Genomic DNA, 12,824 nt, shown 5'->3' with positions numbered 1-12,824 from the left:
GTCTTGGTAATGCTTTGTCTCTGCAGCTATTGTTGTCTTCCAGGCCTGTGTGGTCAGGACTGTCTGGAAAAAGCAAAAGGAGAGACTCTCCCCTCATCCCCAGTCACGGGTGTCCTTTCAAAGTCAGAGGCTTCCCTTCCTGAGGCTGAGGGGTGGGTGTCAGGCGTCATCAACCTTTGGGGTTTCACAATCGCATTCGGAGGCCAACAGGAGTCCCATAGCGGCCAAGCATCCACAGATGCCCTCCCTGCTCAGCCCCTCGTTCTGCCCTGGCCCAACCTAAGGGGGGGGTGACAATTCCCCTGGGTCCCCTAAGTCCCCTCCACCTCCACCTCGTCACCCACCCAAGTGAAATGCTGAGCCCCCAGACAGGGTCCACCTCATAGAAAGGCCCCGGTCACTGAGGACTACAGGATCAGCCTGGCTCCCCCACCACACAGACACCTGCAGGGCTACAGGGTGCTGGCCCTCAACTCCCACTTGCTGCCCAGAGAAAGTGAAGTGAGGTGGAAACATTTCTAGAAGACAGGAGCTAGGGGCCAGCTTCAGATGGACGTGTGGGACAGAGGTCATCCGTGGGGAATCTTTACTGTCAGAGCGATTGCCAAGGGACCTGGACGAAGGGCGGGTTTGGGAGGAGCCTGAGACGCTGTACTCCTAGAGCCCCCAGGGCACATGGCCCGCAGCCCATCAAATCCAAGCCTCCTCTGAGCCCTGGGGGAGGCGGAAGCCTTTGGAAGGGAGCCGGCCTGGTGGCCCTGTGGGGCTGACCCAGCCCCAGGCATTGTCTGCATCCTTCGCAAGAGCCCAGGCCCTGCTTATTCTGTTTACTCTGTGACTCAGCCCCATTGGGTCATGGAGACCACTTCAAAAAGAACTTCCAGTAAAATCACCCCAGCGATAAGGGAACACCCCAGCCTCCCAGGCCCCTCGGGCAGCCTGCCAGGCCCAGAAGAGATGAGAGTGTGTCCCTCACGCACCCTGGGATCACCTGGAGACTAAACCACCCTGCAACGCTGGAGGGGCTTGCTCCAGCTTGACCAGCAGAGTTCTCCACCTGCAGAAAGGCCCGGAGCCAGCAGGATGAAGGTGGCCCACCTGAGGGCCAGGGTCACAGGGAGGCTCCCCTCCAGCTCAATCACCAGGGGAAGGGGTGGGAGAAGGAAAGTTGCTATTCCCTGCAGGTTCCAGGGGGAAAGACAGAGCTGGAGTTACCACAGGTGCCTGCCCCACCCTGCTGCCTCTTCCAGCTCACACCCGAGGAGCCCACACCCCAATCGCTCCCTGACTAGCACGTGTACCACAAGCCCGCCTCCAGGCGCCCTGAGTGCTCTGCGGCCCTGGGCAAGATTTTGAAGGAGACAAGCAAGGGCTCAGGAGTCCAAAGGCTGCTCAATGCCTGTGAGACTTAGGGGCGTGCCCTTCGCCTCTCTGAGCCTCAGGGCCAAATGAGATGTGAGCAACTAGAACTCAGAACAACTAGCACATGTCGGCTGGCCTGAATTCAACTCCAACTCTGCCCCTCATCAGCTGCGTGCCCTCAGGCAAGTTGCTCAGTCTCTCTGTACCTCCATATGTCCGCCTGTAAAATGGGATGTAGGAACGCTTACCTCATGGAGCCAAGTCAGTAGATGAAAAGTGCTTAAAACACACCTGGCACTGCCAGTGTCCTGGGTGTTAGCTGTTGTGATCATGGCAAACCAGGCCTGCAGAGGCCCCTCCCACCTTGCCCTTCGTGATTCCCGGATTGCCTAAATGGAAAGCCATGACATAATGATGAGGTCACAGGTCAGAGAGGCAAACTGCCAGACTGTATGGCACTCTCTAATAATAGTAACAGCAGCTAATAGGTACTGAGCACTTCAGTGGTGGCGACTGTGCTAAGCACCTTGTATGCATTGCCTCAGTTAACTCCATACTAACCCTGAGGTTGTCATTAGGTCCCTTTTACAGAGGAGAAAACTCAGGTTACAAAAATTAAGCCACTTGCTTGAGATCATGGTAGAGCCACTTAGTACAGAACCCTAGGCAGTCAACTCCAGAACCCGGGCCCCAATCCGCATCATTTCATGTAATCCCCCTGAGAACCCTACAGACAGACAATGACCAGCTCATCTTCCCGTAGGCCCAGAGAGGCCACATAACTCACTGAAGGCCACAAAGCTAGCAAGCAGTAGGTCTCGTTCCAACATGACTCTCATCCACTGACCTGTAACACCTACTTTGTTTCCAAGAAGATCAAAAAAATCAGAATTCACCAGATCCTTCTCTCAGTGGACAGCAGATGATGTGAACAACCAACCCCTGGCCCAGTGACAATGCTCAGGGCACAAGAGGCATCTGAAGGCTCAGTGAAGTCACTGAGCCCGAGGAGACGTGTCCAGCACTCAGCACTATAGCACCTAGCCCTTCCCAGCAGGGGGAAGGAAGAAAGGCCAACATGAAAGAGATGGTTCCAGTCACCTCTGTGTGCCTCAGGGGTCAGCCTCGTCCTCTGGCCCTGGCTTCGGTCTCTCTGACTTTGTCTCTCCTCTAGTCATTGACTTTCTCAGGTCCCCCCTGGAAAGACCAGTACATTTGCTACAACGGTCTAAAGAAAAACCCTATCCTGGTTTTTCAGAAGGCAGCAGGAAACTAAATGAGCCAATGAAGTTTCCAGAAGCGGTTCACGATTCTGTTGTTTAGACCAAATGCAAAAGTACTTCAAACACTGTCCCTCCCCCACTGTCCCCTTAAGGCCACGTCATCCCCCAAATGGCCATGTTCCACTAATCTCAGTTCAAGGTAAGCTGAGGAGTCAGCTGAGGAAATGACAGCTCTGGGAACAGCTTAAGCCTGGCGGTGTGACCAGGAAGGTGGATATGACAGACACCCAGGCTGGACAGGTCAGGGACATTCCATCCATCAAGGCCACCCAGGGCAACCACCAAGGAAATGGCTCGTCCTCATCAGCAACTAGTGCTGTTTCTGCCTCCTCCTCCGACACCCTTGCCATCACCCTCCTTGTCTGCTTTGTGGCGTGCCTTGACAATCACTGCCCACCAAGGCAGCTCAGCCCCAGGCCCCGGGAGCAGCAGCCTGGGCTCTGCACTCCTGGAGAACCCCCTGCCCACCGAGATATGCCCGCTGAGTATGAATGCACCAAATGGCTGCCACAGGGCTGCCACAGGGACGGGAAGCTCACAGAGACAGCACAATGGAAGGGGCGTGGGGTCACTGCAGCATGGACCTGGGCTCTCCCGGGTGTGGCGACACCCTAGGGCAAATACTTTTTCTGAGCCTGTTTCCTGATCCATCCACTGGGGCTCAAAGTCTTTACACGGTCTGTATGGCCAAGTGGCTGTGCCGAGCAAAGGGGGTGCCAGATGCTGCAAGTGTTCTATGACAACCAAGGAACTGCTGACAAATGACGCATCTCACCTGCTCTGGCGGCCCAGTCTCCCCCTCCTCATCCTCTTTACTACTAGCTGCTTCTCTTCCAGGAACTACTTCTCCTTCCTTCTACTCTTATTTAAAACTCAAAATAAAAACAGCACACAGACACGGACCCAAGAAAATGAATCAAAAAAAAAAAAAAAAAAAAAAAAAAACACAGGAGCTTCACCTGCATCTCTCTCCATTCCACTTGGCCCAACTCTTCAGACCTCAAGTGGTCCAAACGACACCCAGCTTCACACAATCCTACACTCGCTCTGGTCCCTACAGGCAAAAGCTCCCGATGCTCGGCCTTGGAATTCTACAATGCCTGAAGTTTGTGAGCGTGGACAGAGGCCAGCAGGGATGAGCTCCAGGGTGCCATCTCCAGCAACCACGAGCAAGAAAGCGGGGAAGAGGGAGGCCTGAGAGCAGGGAGAGCTCTCAGGGTGTTCTCATGAAAGTCCCTCTGAATCACTGGCCATGGGGTACAGCCAGGAGGGGGCACAAGAGCCTGTGCAGAGGTGGGAGATGAGGGAAACAGGGTAGGGGGAAGAGTGGACAGACGTAGGTTCTTGGGGTGTTTGGATGGGGTGTCTGGGAAGATGACATGATTAAGAAAGGCAGAGAGCTAAATAAGATGGGGTCAAAGAAACAAGGAGGTTGCTAAGGCTCGTCAGATGGAACTAAAGAAAATCCCTGTGCTGTCTGACATGGACAAGACGGGGAAGTCGGCAGTGCCCTGAACAGGGTGGTTTCCAGAGCCAGTCCACTTCCAGAAATAGGATGCACAGAGCATGGCATTTGGCAGGTTTACTTTAATTAATTGCTAATTGGAATTAATCTCCAAGATCCAATCTGTTTCTCCAAAATACTCCAACTGACTGGGACTAAAGGGGCCCTCAGGGAAAAATCAAAGGACAACTGTCTTTCTCCATGGATCTCTTTTTGAGGTCCTGAGAAACAGTCTAAGAAGAGCCTGGCCCATCAGAGGAACTCTGGGAGGCTCCGCCCAAAGCAAAGGCTCTTCTCAGGTAAGGTGACAGACACCATGCAGAAGAGTCGGCCACATTTACACAGCGATCCTTTGAAGCAAGTGGAGAGAGTCCATTCCTGAAACTTCAGGGACATTTCAGAAATCCACACAAGGACCATGATTCTCCTCTGATACACTCCACATCTGACCTGAGCTACAGGCCCACCACCCACACACGCAGGCAGGGACAGCTCCTGTGCCAGCCACCCCCCAAACCCATCAAATCAAGATATGCACCTCAAGCATCCTTCTCCCCGAAACCCCAAAGCAAGGCTTCCATCATGTTCCAGCTTCACACCTGTTATTTTAGCAAACACGTACGTCCAGTTGGAGTGCATGACCAGCCTTACCCTCCCATGCTCAGAAAACAGGCCCCGGTCGCTCTTCCCTCAACTGAGCTCCCCACTTCCTGGGCAAAATCTGTTCACACAATGTCTTCAGATTGCCACAACTCAACCACAGGAAATGGGGGGAAAGACCAGAGAAGCATTTCAAATGCACAAAAGGATGTGGGTTCCTTCACACTTGGGCAGCCCTGAGGAGAAAATGTCGATCTTGTGTAACAAGAGAAAAAAATGTCCTTATTTTGTGTAAAGAAAAAAAAAAAAATCCACATCCACAACCACAGAGGACAATAAATGCAACCAAAGTGACCCAGGCCCTAAGACTCGAGTGTTGCACTGCTCCTGGCCCACTGGCCACCTGTGGTAACCCTGATGACAAACAGGCCCAGCATGTTCCCTAGAGTCTAGGACCCCAAATTTGCAGCACAGTGCCTGGTCCCCAGCCCCTGTGCAAGGCAAATGCAAGTAGAAGTTTGAAGAGTCTGGAGTGGATCCATGTTTCCAGGCAGACTTCAGTCTTTCAGGCCCTAAGAGGCCCCTAAACCACCCAGACTTGACCTTCCACAGATGTCCAGAGGGGAACAAAATGAATCCAGGTCCCACATTGAGCCTGGGGTCAGGGACAGAAGTTAACTCAAGCCAACCTATGACTCTGATGGGTAGCACATGGAGATGAAGGGGTAAGGAGGCAGCCTGCAGCCTGCAGCCTGCTGGCACCTCTAAGAAAAGAACTACTACCATGAGCACCCGGAACCCTCCACTAGTTGTGGGGAGCCACAGGGGAGGGATAGGTTCCCATACCTGGCCATTTATCTGAATCGCCCAGCTGCTCATTAGAAATGCCGAGTTTCAGGACCTCTTCCTCCCTTCAGACTGGCCAGCACCTGCAGCAATGCAGATTTTTAAGCTGCGGTTGGTGATGCTGATGAGCGAGTCAGTCTGGGGGTCCCATCAGGGCCTGCACATGCAGTGCTGAGCTCCCTGAATCCTAACACTGACCCTAGCTAGAAGAGTTCAGGACCCCAAGACCAACCTCAGGGTCCTCATCATCATAGAACCATGTGAGAACAGTAACAGTGACTGTCAGGGGCAAAACCGTGTCCCCTCCTGACAAGTTCTCATGTTGAAGGCTTCAGCCCTAATCCCAGTACCCTCAGAATACAAGTGTATTTGGAGAGAGGGTCTTTAAAGATGTGATTAAATTAAAATGAGGTGGGCCCTAGCCCAACATGCTGGTGTCCCTTGTAAAGAAAGGAGATTAAGACAGGGAAGATCATTCATCAGAGACACAGAAGAAGCAGACCACCAGTAAGCCAGTGAGAGACATCAACCCTGCCAACAGCTAGATCTTGGACTTCAAGTCTGCGGAACTGTGAGGACGATAGATGTGTGTTATGTGAGCTGCCCTTTCTGCAGTGCTATTATGGCAACCCTGGCAAGCCAGTAGTTTAGGACCACCTGCCCAGTGCTCAGTCACACAGTCTCCGTGAGCTCCTTCCAGTAGACATCCAACCATGGCAACAGCCATGAAAATCATCATCTGCAGACATTATCTTACTTGAGACTCAGGTGGGAGGTTACTGCTATTAGCTGCTAGCCCCTCTTACAGACAAGAACACAGAGGCTCTCAGGGGTTAAAGAACTAGACCAAGAACCTTCAGCTAGATGGGGAATGACCACATGCACCCACCTCTAAGCCCTGTGCCCTTTACAACTCTGAGCTACCTCTGTGCCTACACCCTTTCTCCCTTGCCTGTCCCTCCCACTAAGCTGCCAGTGGGCTCCTGCCTGGATGAGGGCTGGCTGAGGTCACTTGCCTTCTCTTCCGGCCACAGCCCCCAGCAGATGCTTAAGGGGAACCCAGGCTTTCTACGTGCATAGATTCTTCCTCTAAATAAGCACTACATTGCTTTGGTAATCAGGGGGAAAAATCATTGAGGGAAAAGAAGGTAACTCAGTTAATAGAGTCTATTGAATCCTCAGCTTGTATGCAAAGAAACAAGTGATCAAAAGGATCTATTTAGAAAGACTACTATGAAGAACAACAACAAAATAAAACCAAGCTGCCCTTGCCCAATGTCCCATCAGTTCAGATGAGATAAGGACTCCCTGGGGCAGAAGTAAGGCTGCTGCGGCCAGGTAATCCAGCCAGGCCAATCTCCTAGAAAAATATCTATTTTTAAAGCACGTTCCATTTCATCACATTTTCAGAAAAACAAAGAGGAGACCTTGAGGAGCAGAAAAACAGACATTGCAGCAACCTGCGGCATGTGCGCTTGTGGCAACAGCAGCCGCCCCCAGCCAGCCAGCAATTTTAATCTGAAAAATGCAGATCTCTAGTGGCAGACAGGGCCCGGACACTGAGCGACCATCAGCACGCGTCCGACAAAGTGCCAATTTTCCTATTTCCTGGGGCCTGCTGGGCTCCCGACTTCTTAGTTGAAATGGAAACTGTCGGGATTTCGTGCCAACATGCATTTTCCTCGGAAGCAAACATTCTGAGCCTACAACTTGTTCTTTGGTTTTCCAAGAGCTTTGCGTCCCTGGTGACTACATCAAAGATGAGACAGGCCGTGGGGAGGGGCGTTAGAAGCACCGGAACAGGGCCAAGGAAAAGTGCAGGAAGGACCCAACGAGCTGCAGAAGGAGGCAAAACACAGCTGGGGGCTGCTCCTCAGTTCCCAGACTTGGGGGTCCACAGGGGAGGAGAGCCCCCTGCTCCCACAGGGCCTCTGTGTTAGCAAGCCCTCCGTTCAGATGCCCTGAAGGTCTTCATGAGGGAAACGGTACCAAAAAATGTGCAGAACTCTGGCAGAGGACAGCCGAAGTCCCATGGGAACAGGGTTACAGAAGGAGGGGGTTTAAAGCATCCCTGATGTTCATCAGGCAGAGCTTTCGGACAGAGTTAATGACACTGACCTTCTGGAACCATTTTAAAGGGCCAGCCACGTTTTCATTCTAAGATCATCCATTCACTGGGTCCTCCTAAAATAGTCTCCAAAGACAGAGAGAAATGTGCCCTCATCTACTTCCACCCCATCATTGCACGTCAAGCAAATGGAATTCAGAGGCAAGGACGTCTGTGAGGACCATTCGACCTATTAATAAATAACATCCTCCTCAGGCTGGGAGTGGAGCTCACTGGTAGAGCACTTGCCCAGCACGTACTAGGCCCGGGGTTCAGTCCCCAGTGCTGCCAGAAAAAAAAAAATTAAACAATTAAAAAAAAAATTTCTTCTCAGCTTCGTATTAAACATGTTAAACATGCCAAGTTGGCATTTTGCAATGTGTGATGTGCTAAGGGAGAGGGGAGGGCAAGAGACCCCTTTAAGAACACTGAGGAAAAACTGCCAAAATTGAAACATTCAAGTCTTCAAAAGCTTCTTCTATGTTTGCATCTCAAGGGGTCAAGGTAAACACATGGCCAGGAAGAAGGTCTACGGGCCACACACACAGCCTCCCAAGGCCCGGGCCAAGCATAGGAACCAAAGAAGTACCTCCACACGAGTCACTAGAAAAATGCTAAAAAATAGTTGTCACTAGCAACAGAAAAGGACAACAGTCCCTGTAACTCTGTGCCCCCAGCATCAAGAAAAATGGCATCTGTTCCAGGTCCCCAGCTCCAAGCTGGCTGCCCTGTGTGCCAGCCACCTCACCCAGGGCTGACAGCACCCTCCAACCCACACTCACCACAAAGGCCACTTGTTTCCCACGAGTGCCCAGAACAGTGGCGGGAACCAGTCGGCCCAGTCCCAGGACTGTGGTCCTGTGGATGGGTGGTGACAAGGGCACACTGTGACCTCAACAGATAATTAGTAAGGTGTGTTGAGTTACCAAGCTCCAGCAAGTCACCTGCCAGGCTGGAAGACTGGGCAGGATTCTGCTTCTGGAACCCAAGAAGGGTAGTGGCAAGAGTCAGTTACTGGCCACCTCCACCTCTGACCCTGCCTCTGTGCGCTAACACCCCTCCGACACCAGGGGGGCAGGAGAAACAGGTGGCTAGAACTTGCCACATGGTATCTTGGGCATGTCCTAGAATGGGGCACCATCATCCTAGTGGGTATTTGAAAATATGTGGGGACCTGGTTCTGGTAGACCTGATGATGGGGTAGGAGATTACCGGCTCCCATGAGTAGGAACTGGGGAGCAACCAGAGACAATGAGCATCCTAAAAGTGCAGAGGACCCAAAAGCCCAAGGTCTACTATGACACAAGAGGTAGTTCCATCATCCCACCTGTCCTAAACACACCTGAACCACTGAATTCAGCATAAAGCCGCAGCAGACGCAGCAGTAAGAAGAAACCAAGATCTACAAAAAGAGAATTAAAAAAAAAAAAAAGTCAGGAAAGACTACTACTGTCTACCAGCCCAAGGCGATGCTGAGGTAAAGGGGAAACTCAGAAGTGGACAGGGGCCAAAGAAGCAATGGACAGCTGGCAGGCTATACACCAATGAGAACAACAGGCGGCTTCTCACACTGAGGGACAGTGACCACAGAGCGCGTTGCTATGTGACACTAAGGGAAGGACCACAGAACGTCTTCAGCTGGCGGAACTCCTGGCTAGACCCACCAGCTCCAACGTCTACCTGTCCTACCTCCATGTCATCCCATGTACCAGTACTCCATTGTCACCATCTGGCAAGCACCCCTCCCAGTTCAACTATTTCTCCCCTCTCCAAATTCACCTTGGGTCTCTAGGGTCCCAGTTCTGCCACCCACCAACACAAGCAGGGTGTGCAGCACCCCTCGGCACCTCTACTGCCGCATCCTCCAGGCTCAGGATGAAGTGAACATCCCACTCTTCAGGGAGCTCTGGCCCGGTCATTCTGAGCTACTGGACAACTGGCGAGCACCCCCTCCAGAGGGTACTTCTCGGAACCCAGCACTGTGCCATCTCTGAGATTCCCAGAGCCCCTGCTCTCCCCTCCAGCTGCAGGCTCAAGATTGCCTTCACTATGGAACTCAAGCCCTCCCAAGGCTGCCCTTCAACCACCCCAGCCTCCAGCCAGGGAAAGGTGCCGCCTGCTCATCCCCCCGCCTCTGCCCACGCCCATGCCCAGGTGTCCTCACCTTGGTCTCTGTTCCCACCACCACCACCTCTACCAACACCCTAGCCAGCCTCCCAGGCCCTGCTCAGACGGGACTTTTCCAAGAGTCCGCTCCACTCTCTCCCTGGGTGCGTCTCCAGCAGACCTCTACCAGTCCTGGCTTCACCTAAATTTGGGGACCAGCCCAGCCTCAGGGGCAAGTGACGTATGCAGTCTCACGAGGCCTCGCCATGGCCTCACACTCTGCTGTTACTGTCTTGAAATCCTCCTGAGCAAGGAGCCCATATTTTCATTGGGCTCTGGAAGTGCAGACTGTGGATCCGGTTCTGCTAAGAATTCCTCCAGGATGGAAGCTGTGGTTCACGTCCATGTCCCACGGCAGTGCTTGTGACACAGTGGGACTCAAGGAAGAAGGAAAGGAGGCGAGCCTCCAGGTCTGTGAGCAGCTGCCCCCTTGGGCAGTTGTTCATAAGCCGAGGTGTTCATTTCTATCCTACATAGTGGCATCTGTGTGTGTGAGAGAGAGAGAGAGAGAGGAAACAGGGAGCAACAATGCAGCTCAGGCCATTCCCCAAACCCACGGCCCCTCCAGTCCTGCTACACATCACTACCACAAGAAACCATGAGCGCACCAGGACCCTGTGGAAGCGCAGTGTCCCACACCCTGCAGGGGTTTCCCACAGGGTGGCTGCCGGCTGCTTTGTGGATGGTGCATCTCACAGAGCTCCAGTATGCAGGAAAGCCTGCTCGAGCGTCCTGTCTCTGCCTTGCTGGCTCGAGTCCTCTAGCATGGGGTCTAGAGAGAAGGAATCTTCTTGGACAGCCCTCTCCATGCCAGGCCCCTCCTTCAGGACCAGCCATGCCTCTTTCTGCATGACACAGGCTCACCATGACATGGGCCCACAGTGACCACCCCGTCCCACCCCCCAGTCTGTATCCATGGTGCCCACAAGTCTCAGACAGACACATCCACAGTCCAGACAAGGAACCAGGGATGGTGAGAGCTTTCCGGTGACATCCCAGCTGATGAAATCACACCCAGTCCTGGCTTTGGTGGCAGCAGCACATCTGACACGTGCCCTCAATCTCTCCCTACCCCGTGACCCATAAGCAGCCCGCTGGCACCAGCCCACAACCATAAGCCAAGCAAACTTGTGGGAAAACACTCCCTCGCCATGCAGGACAAATGTAGTTGGCCCATCACAGAATAAGGAACTGCTTGTGAAAAGATAAATATATAGGACACAACAGCCTCCTCCTTCACGTGACTCGGGAGGACTTTCAACACAAAATGTTGGCTGACTTTAGACATGTTCCAACCTTCAATGGAACACTGTTACCATAGAGTCACAGAACACAGGACAGAAAGGACTCCAAAGATTAAGTGGTCTAATGCACGTATCTGACAGACGGGGAAAACAAGGCTCCAGCAGGGTCAGCCACTGCGTCCCTCGACTCCTAGACCCAGCAAGCTCCTGTGGACGCTGCACCTGTGCACTGTACTCCATGACTGTGTGCAAGCTTCCACCCGCTCCAGCTGTGAGTTCCTAGGTACCAGGTATTTCCTTACTCAGCTCTATGGCCGCAGCACCCCTCGAAGGGCCGTGCAATGAGCCAGTACTCAGCAAAGCGCTGCTGCACCTCAAAGCAACATGTTGTTCACAATAATAAACATACACGATTTTTTATGTGCCACTTTAAAAAATTAATTAATTTAAAAAACAAAGGCCAGGGGTACAGCTCAGTGACAGAACATGTGCTTAACCTGCATGAGACCCTGAGCTTGATCCCCAGCACCAAAAAAGTAAATGATAAAAGCAAAGGGTTGATGAATGAATGGAAGTCTCTGAATGGCAGCCACTCGGCCAAGGGAGAACAAAGCTGGGTCCAAAGCCACAGCTTCCTGCTTTCCTCTTAGACTAGACACAGTAGGCACTAGACTGGGTGAAACAACAGAAACCTCAGAATGAGCAAGACAGCATGCTGTACGGTGCAGGGCTAGGAACTGGCTGGCAGACCAGACCTGCGGAAGCCCTGCCTCTGACTGTGGGACGTGGTCCTGTGACCACCTGGGCTGTGCCTCTCTGTGCCTCAGTTTCCTTCATTCTTGGTTGGAAGATACCCTCGCCTTGCCTAGTTGCTAGTATCAGGACCAGAAAAGAGAGTGCAAATGTGCATGTGCACGTCGATCTAACCAGCACACTTCAGTGGCATTACTGGAGGGCAAAGGTAGTCCCTCAGGGAGCCCCCAGAGAAGCTGCTGCATCTCCCTTAACAGCAGCTCACTCATTCCTCCAGAACCCTGCTAAGCCATGAGAACAGAAACTGCCAGCCCCACTTTACCAATGGGAAAGCAGGTCCCAAGAGGCCATCAGCAGGGACTGCTGTGAGTGCCCCTGGAAACCCAGGTGCTAGCTCCTGCTTGAATCTGGGGCACAGCAAAAGGGTCCAGGAGTCCCTGCCTCCCAGACAGCAGACCTGCCAACCTGTGTCTCGCTGAACAGCAATACCTGCTGTGACGTCCACAGCCATTCCTTGAAGGTCACAGGAAAGCATCGACTGTGGACTTTCCTAGGCTTTGGGGCAGGATAGAGGTCCAAGGAAGTTCAGATGGCCCAGTACAAAGAAATGAAAAGCAATCATGCCCTGCAGCCTGGAAGTCTGCAGACTCTATCACCTGGCTTTCTAATTTTCCCTGGAGGAAATACAACTAACAGGGGATGTGGGGAGGGGCCAGCCTGAACCCCTTACCTCAGACTGAGACCCACTCCTTTCCACTGTCCTACCTTCCCCCAAAGTGGCCATCATGGGTCTTTCCCACAGATGAGCCGATCTCTCCGTCCCTCAGGCAACCAGAGTGAGTACTCAAAACCTTAGTTCCAGACCACCAAAGGCCTCGTACAGAAGGTGGTGCAGAACTGCCAGGCCCACCATGTATGCTGCCTGATGGTCCAGGGTCCCAATCACCTACCTGGAATCT

The 12,824-nt window shown here is 52.8% G+C and overlaps 1 protein-coding gene across 3 annotated transcripts in view; it reads right to left on the bottom strand.

Annotated features, from left to right (window-relative positions):
- Nucleotides 1–12,824, bottom strand: part of DLG5 (discs large MAGUK scaffold protein 5) — a 100,559-nt gene that overhangs the window by 61,701 nt on the left and 26,034 nt on the right. The window contains exon 1 of one of the 3 annotated variants that reach the window (XM_079138785.1): nucleotides 1,611–1,635. The exons of the other annotated variants lie outside the window; for them this stretch is intronic. The gene's annotated coding sequence lies outside the window, so the exon portion shown is untranslated. Of the gene's footprint in view, nucleotides 1–1,610; nucleotides 1,636–12,824 lie in introns of those variants that run through there. 3 annotated transcript variants of the gene reach the window in all.

The sequence above is a fragment of the Sciurus vulgaris genome, assembly GCF_902686455.1.
Source record: "Sciurus vulgaris genome assembly, chromosome: 4".
Classification (NCBI taxonomy): Eukaryota; Metazoa; Chordata; class Mammalia; order Rodentia; family Sciuridae; genus Sciurus; species Sciurus vulgaris.
This window is presented reverse-complemented; position numbering and strand designations above follow the sequence as displayed.